Here is an 8,340-nt window from a genome sequence, read left to right on the forward strand (position 1 = left end):
ATCATAACCCCTCTTTCTCCGTGCTTGGTCCAAACATTATAGTGGGGCATGAAACCGGACTTAAACAGGTGGACGTGAATGGTTCTTGACGTAAAGTAATTGTGATCATTCTTACAGACTAAACATGGACAAGGCATAAAACCATCGACCCGCTTGTTTGCCTCAGCCGCAAGCAGAAAAGTTTGCACGCCATTAATGAACTCGGGAGAGCATCGGTCATCGTACATCCATTGTCGGCTCATCTTCATTGCACAACACCGAATAGACCAAATTAATACAAGTTTATACATAAAGTTCATACAAGACCGAAATGCAACAAACAAATAACTCTCTAACTAAAGAATTTAAAAGCAACAACAAATGCGATCAAGATCGCAACTAAGGTAACAATTGATCCAACAGCATAATGATACCAAGCCTCACTATCAATGGCATATTTTCTAATCTTTCTAATCTTCAAGCGCATTTTCTCCATCCTGATCTTGTGATCATTGACGACATCGGCAACATGCAACTCCAATTCCATCTTCTCCCCGTCAACTCTTTTCAATTTTTCTTTCAAATACTCGTTTTCTCTTTCAACTAAATTTAACCTCTCGACAATAGGGTCGGTTGGAATTTCCGGTTCACAAACCTCCTAGACAAAAATATCTATGTCAACTTGATGGGCATAATTTGTCATAAACACGAAATGCAACAACTAGTTTTAAAAGAGAATATACCACATCCGAATCATAACAAGGACGAGGGCCGACGGGGACGGATATCAAAACCATGGCACTATGTATAACAAACAACGTACGGGTAGATAATTATACGAGTAACTATATATCCAAATCACACAAACATCAATTTGGTAATGTAAAACATTCATGAACAAGAGGCTCACCACAAGGTGGTGCCGGCGACGGAATGGTGCGGGCGATTGACTGTGGTTACAACGGAGATTTAGAAGGCACTAAGTAAACCACACCTACATATGCAAACTAAGTGTTAGTTTTGACCACAAATTGCATATAAATCAAGTACTAGCACATATATTTTCTACCAAATTACTAAACTCATAAATTAATCACTATACAAAGCATTGCAAGAGCTAATCTAGCAATGAGAGATGAAAGGACAAAGTTGCTAACCTTTGTGATCGTTTGAATGGATGGGGGCCTTCAAATCTTGACAAATTTTGGGCAAAATGTGTGATGAGATCGAGAGGAAGAGGGGAAGAACAGAGAGGAGAGGGGAAAGGGGAAGAACAGAGTGAGCTCGGGTGGACGAAGGGCTTATGTAGGATGACCTTTAGCACCGGTTTGTGCCATGAACCGGTACTAAAGGTGCTGGAGGGGTCCCGGACTAACAACATCCTGCCACCACTCACTTTAGTACCGGTCCGTGGCACGAACCGGTGCTAAAGGTCGGCCACGAACCGGTACTAATGAAAGCGGCTGGCTAGCCGTTGGAACCGGCACTAATGCACACATTAGTGCCGACTCAAAAGCAAACCGGCACTAATGTGCTTGACATTTGACCCTTTTTCTACTAGTGCATGAATACCTTAACGGTTGTCTTCAAGTTCATCAAAAGCAAATAGTCACATATACGTACATGAAGCCTGCACCACCACAACCAGGATTAACCCAAAATCGTCTACTAATTTATGCATCACAAATCCTACTGAATAAGTTTGCTTGACTGCAAATTAGGAACACATTTGATGTGAAAATTGAGAAAGAAAGCACTACATTTTGATATGCCCGAGCATCTCCGGGCTGACCTCGTTCGCCCAGTGGAGCCTGTCCACGGTTACCACCCCGCACTACATGATCCCCTTGGCCACGTTCTTGGCACCGGACGTGATGGCCCTGGCCACGGTGCTGCTGCACTCCTCGACGTTGGGCGCGACGGTGGTACAGTATGTGGCAGCCTCGACCTTAGCCATCACGCCGATATCAGAAATGTTCATGAGTAATTCTAACCTCTTAGCTGCCCACAATCTGGATTGTCAACAGCCATACACAATTCCCTTTTGATAACCTAAAGACACCATGCCCAATGAGAAGACAAATAATATTAGAATACAAGTTACTGAATCATAGGATAAACACCTCCTGAACCTGTTTTTACCGAGTAGGGGCCCGCCTCACCTTCTTGTTGTAGCCTACAGGTTGGCGCTTGGGGAGGCATGGAGAGGCCAGGGATGTGGTTCCCTTGTTGCAAGTGCTGATTGGAGATGTAGCAGGCCACGGGGGGCTAGCAGCATCTTACTTCTTCCTCCTCTGTTTTTGGTGGAGACCATGCCTCTCCTTCTCCAAAGCACCGAGTAACAGGGGGAGCACGCACCAATGAATCTTGAGTGCAAGAAAGATAGAATCAGTTAGGTGAGATAAGCAGGGGTGAGGGCGTTATATACTGCCAATTGTTGGAGCAAAGATGAGCCTAAACTAACAGCGTCAGATCAGCCAAACATCCAAAACATCTGAACCTGAGATGCGACAGTACCCAATCGAATAGCTATCACAACAACCCAGAGATCCACATTCCGTATATACTGCCCATAGTACAACTATTCGTCAAACCCAAATCGGTCACTTATCAAGCAAAAACAAGCTGAGACAAACAGAAAAACTGCTTATAATACTGTCAACCAAGCGAAAATTTTCGTGTGGCAACCGTCAGCCACCATGCAAACAGCCCTATAATGCCTATAAATTGGGACACTGCCGTATTTTCATTGTGCACTGGAACGCTCCTTAAAGCTATTTTTCAGTAATTGTTAGTTCGGTTAACATTTAACAACAAGGAAACCAAGGAGGTTTAAGATGCCATGGTCTGCTATCAATTGAAAGACTAAATTTAACTCAGAAACATATCTGAAGCTCTGCAAAGCTGAAAGCAAACACGAGTTCCTTTTCTTTACTAATCCACTGGTCATAAATACTGAAAACTAACATGAGTTCCTCTTCTTTAGTAATCCACTGGTCATAAATCAAAGCAGGGTGAAAAGTATACTGCTAGGCATGCAAGCTAGAACACAAGAATGCAAAGACCATCTTAGAAAATAGAAAGACACATATCCGAATTTTGATCCCCAACAGAAGCATCAATGACAACTTCCCAAATAAATAGAATGTGCAACTTGACGCCATTTAAAACCAACATTGCAAATCATGTGATCTGAGCATTCTCATTAGTATATCGGATGCATACTCTACCTACAGACCTACAACAATCATCCGATCAGGGTGTTGCAAAAACTAAAATCTCCATCCGATAGCTAGCTATATTGAAAACCAAACGGAACATCAGCAAGCAAATGATCGTCAAATGAAAAAAGATCACACAAAGTTCTGTCCAGACATTCCAAACACCTAATGTTTGTGATAAGTGCTACATACCAGATGATTAAAGAAGTATCTTTCAAAAGATTACACAGATGTGTGCCTCTTTTGATGTCACAAAGAGTAGTCTGGTCAATCTGCAACGGTATTTTAAATCAAGAGTCAGCTGTTCTACCACCAGCAAGCAGCAAAGCCGCGACACCAGAAGATGCAATCATAAGAACTATCGTCGCCCATTTTCACGACGCCTATACAAAGCAAAACCATTTTCATCAATAGTTGTCTTGTTCTGAAAATCCTTTGGAAAATGTTTAGAACAGACCCCTTTTTCCATGTAAATATATATCTATTACTACATGGACAAAACATTGGTATGAGAGAGAAGAAATATTTACATAAGAGAGAGAAGAAATCTTAACCAGGTTAAATCAAGGACCAACAACAAACAATAAAAGATCAAGAACAATGCAATAAAGGTATGAGAGAGAAGAAATCTTCACATAAGACGGCTATAAACACTGGAGCATAAATAAGCAACACCTTTAAACACAAATAAAAAAGGTTCAGCATTCGTTGCATGGTGGGCTCAGATTCACCTTTCCTCGATCATATAACCTACCCCCGTCATCTCTTATCACCAGATCAATCTGTTTATATAGTGGAGCTGTCCTGGTTATCACTCAAAAAGAATGACCATCCAAGGACAGAAAAATAAGTATCACATGATCAAAAAGGATTCTAGAGACAAGAGGGAGGATTCAACTTGATATCCACAGGTGCCTCGATTGCTCAAAGGCACACTTATATTAGCCATGGTCAATCATCATCGCCCTGGCAAGAATGGCCTCGGACCGGCCGGCTGTTCGACCATGTGAAACGACGAAAATGCCCTCGGCGACTACCCAGTTTTACACGCGGTGGCAAGCTCGGAGTGTAACTATTCATTGCCACAGTCGCGCGGGCTCGATCCGACGGCCCAGATCCTCCCACCGCTCGATCCAACGACCGGAAACGCATCAAGGAAATCGATCGGACGGCCGGATTCGTCTGAGCTCTAAGGAGGCTTGGTGAGACATCCTTCTCTTATTTCTGGATGCTCTAGAAAGCTCCGCAGGGCTAGCAGCTCCAGTGGCATCACCTATCAGCCCATTCAAGTGGTGGTAGATCAGCTATCCCAGACAACACCAAATTACACACTACAATGTAGATGTGGCTATGAGCAAGAGATCATTTGGCAGTTTGCAAATAGGAAATCAGCACTGCCATTGATCAACTTAGCAAATCCATGAGCATAGCTATAGGATCAGGGGATCCACATGTAAACCAGAGCATCACGGGAGCTCCTATGATAACAACTATAACATGAACAACAGCATGCAAAACCTATGCATGAGTAGGGCATAAAGCATCAACCAACCAGCACCACATCAACACAGCCACAGCCATGTCCCAACAGTAGCCAAAGCAGAGGAGCAGGCGGAAGATGGAGTTCACCGAGGGAGGTTGTAGCCGAGGCAGTACTCAGTGGGCACCGGGGTTGCGCCTGAACGCCGTCCAACCGGAGAGGAACCGCTTCCTACACCGCACACCCACGCCGCCGAGTCGGAGCTGCTACTTGCAACGTCCACATCCTGAAGCCATAATGGGGCACTAGCATATAATGTAGGCCAATATGAAAAGAAGATTCATCTCATAATTAAATACAACAAGACACATGAAGTAAACCTAATTGTAAGAGCAAGCTGTGCACAACCATCTGCCAGACACCTGCAACTAACAAGAATGAAACCCTAAACATGGTATACAACAATGCTGACCATCCCAATAAACAGAAAACCTAGCATATCACACCTAACCCGTCACCTAAGCTGAGAAGTAGATACACGCAATCAGTGATGTATATGCAACACTAAAACAACCATTACTTGTGTTGCTCTCATCATGGCACACATTGCCTACTTGTCAACAACCAGAACATGCAGAAGATAAATATACCTGAATAGCTACTGCCGGAGATCATCAACGGCGGCATCGTCAGCCTCTTACACTGCAGGTTGCCAGTGTCATCTTCCTCCCTAAGCTACTCCCGTCCTCTTCTTCACCAAGATGCCGCTGTCAATGCCGTGCCATGGTACCGGAGATAAAAACATTCAGATTCAGTACCAGGCATGGACCAAGATAATGAACAATCCCAAGAAAGAAATGAAACCTAGGTGTCACTTAGTCAGATCAAAACAACTAGAACCAAATGCACAAAAAACCTGAAACTCCAAGACAACCGAATGTATTTCAGCCCTTATCTCTCACCAGATTCATACACTACAACTCTAATACAACTGAATATATTTTAGCCTTCATCCCTCAGAATATCCATTTATTCATCCAAAAATACCAATCAAAAGGGGCACAACTGAAGCGGCAAAGCATCTCCTAACTATCATATGACAGAAACATCTCCAAGACAATTGAATCTATTCTAGCCCTGGCTGTCATCTGATCCATGTAGCAAAACGGCAAGACAGTTAATGCCGTCATCTCCCACAAGATCCATCTATTCATCCAAAAAATATGAAGCCATCTAATTATCGTATGACCCACCTGTGAGGCCTGAACCCCACCTCAACAACAAAGACATACTTTATTAAAAAAATGTAGCTAGATCCAATGCCCCCCTAGACAACATGGTACCAACAAAACAAGACAGATCCAAAGATCCATTCCTCTATCTTTGCCTTAGTCTCTCAACAGGTCCATTTATTTATCCATAAGCACCAAACAAAAAGGCACACCAAAACAGTAAAGCATCTCATGGCGTACTCCTCATTATCATACAACCCTGACAAACTTGCTGGCCTAAACCTCTCCACAACAACAAAGGCATGTTTCACTAAGAACGTACCTAGATCCAATGCTCCCCTGGACAAGAAGCTAGAAAGAGAATAAGACAGATCCAAAAAGGCCCTTCCTTGGAGCCTAGCTAGACTGAAAGCAACAAAAACACCAACACTCCACCAACAGAGGATCACATGCCCTACAAGGATCCAGACAAATAATAGAATACATAAATCTGTGCTCCGCCAATAACAAGTCGTAGCACTTTTGGCTTTTACCAAAGACAATAAAAAACAAAATAAGACCCTCACTTCCCAGCCTACACACCATCATGCATGACAACAGAATATAACAAACCTAAAAAACCACATGGCCATACCGACATACACCTAGCCCTAAAGGAAGATTGAAAAGTATGTGGAGAAGAGGGGTTGACCTTCAGATGACCCAAAGATCCACGGACGAACAATAAGGACTTGCAGCCATGGTGGATCTGGCCGCCACCATGATCATACCCTCACCCAACTCGTCCTCTGCTGCTACAAAACAAGAGATTAGAGAGAGGAAGAGAGAGATGAGGAGGAGGAGGGAGGGGGCATGAAATCACCTGACATAGTCGTTGGTGTTGGAGCCAACACCCAAAACCCTAACCACGGGGCAGGGTCACGGGTAGGGGGCTATGAGCGGCGAATCCAGCAGGAGGAGAGGACGCAGTGGAGCGACGTGAGCTTGGCGCTGTGCTGCACAGTGGCGGAGATGTCGGGGCTCACCGGAATCAGGCGGCGTAAGTGGAGCAGACGAGAGGGAGGGTTGGGGGGCTCTGTTGCGGCGCATCTGGACGGCACCGGAGCAGTGGATGGATGCCGACGGCGTGGTTTGAGGCGGTGGGTGGCGGTGGCGGCGGCGGCGATGTGGGCGGGAGGAGAGGAGGCGCGCGGGAGGGAGGGGAACGAGAGAGAGAGGGAGAGAGGAGGCGCGCAGGAGGGGGAGGGGAGCCGTCTAGGGTTGCCTCCACGGGAGCCGGCCCTTTTATACCCCGTGTGAGTGAAATGACGAAAATGCCCCCGACGGGGCAGGCTATTTACGCGCGGTGGCACGAAACAGGAGTAACTATTCTTTCCTATAGTGCTCATCCTAGATCCGACGGCCGAGGTCTTCCACGCGGTCGATCCGACGGCCCAAGATCCATCAAGCAACCAGATCCCACGGTCCAGAATCCAAATCGATGAGGAGGCTTGTAGGAGCTTTCATCTCTTATTTCTGGATTCAAGTTAGTTAAAGACGACCCGCTTCCTCCGTCTAGTGGCCGAAGCCAGGATTCCCCCATAGACCTTTCTCAAGCGTAGTTGGGCCCCTGCCTTCCTAAGTTTCAACTGGAAGGGGCGTGCATAGTTTCCAGATCCGCTCTTTTTACTAATTCATGTAAAAACCAGGCTCAAAAACCATAAATAAAATACAAGCTAACCATAAAATAAAATTCTGCCGTCACGCGCCGTGTGTGTGAAGCGGAAACGGATTTAATCATTACCTTTTCTTTTTGAAGCATGGATTTAATCATTACCTTAAGGGTTGCATGGTGCCTAATTACCACCGTAAAATCCTACACTTGTTGTGAGGAAACGACGCAACGACAAGTAGCTCCTGCATGCCAAATACCGCTCAAGTGCTTGGACGGCTACCCTTTTGGCACATGAAGAAATCCAACACCCCTTCACACGATAACGATGCATGGCGAGACTAACACTCGTAACTAAATATATTTTCTTGTCACCCTTTGCAGGGGTTGGCCCCATCTGCAGGATCACGGCAGCGATGGTCCGTAACCGTGCTTCTCGGCCTTTTTCGATTGCCAAAAGCCCTTTTTCGGTAACCGTGCTTCTTGGCACGACTCCTCTCCATCGATCGTGGCGAGGATAAGAAAAGGGAGGAAACGACAGCCAAGTCCTGTCGAAAGTAACCCCACTTTTATAGACCTGGAGTATTTGACCCCGAGCTCATATGCTCCCGCATGAATAGTAAAGTCGAAAAAATAGTAAAAGCATTTAAAAAATCTGATTTTTTTGTGATGAACATTGACAAAATTTCTAATTGCGTGCAAAATTTAAGGCTGAAATGACATTCGTGGAGGTCTGGGCAAAAATAACAAAATTGATGCTCCAAGAAGACCTTTTTG

General features: G+C 44.9%; 1 long non-coding RNA gene across 8 annotated transcripts; it reads right to left on the minus strand.

The window, feature by feature from the left end:
- Positions 1 to 234: 234 nt before the first annotated feature.
- On the minus strand, positions 235 to 7,143 carry LOC109751303 (uncharacterized). 8 transcript variants are annotated; one of them, XR_006669954.2, is made up of 9 exons: positions 6,775 to 7,143; positions 6,604 to 6,700; positions 6,235 to 6,366; positions 5,331 to 5,447; positions 4,830 to 4,966; positions 3,393 to 3,472; positions 2,142 to 2,345; positions 890 to 2,031; positions 235 to 637 (listed from the first exon to the last, which is right to left on the minus strand). It is a non-coding gene; the product is annotated as an uncharacterized lncRNA (long non-coding RNA). The 8 variants fall into 8 exon arrangements; XR_006669951.2 differs by lacking the exon at positions 3,393 to 3,472; XR_006669952.2 differs by having other exon boundaries at positions 2,142 to 3,472.
- Positions 7,144 to 8,340: the final 1,197 nt, after the last annotated feature.

Source organism: Aegilops tauschii, chromosome 2, assembly GCF_002575655.3.
Source record: "Aegilops tauschii subsp. strangulata cultivar AL8/78 chromosome 2, Aet v6.0, whole genome shotgun sequence".
Lineage (NCBI taxonomy): Eukaryota > Viridiplantae > Streptophyta > Magnoliopsida > Poales > Poaceae > Aegilops > Aegilops tauschii.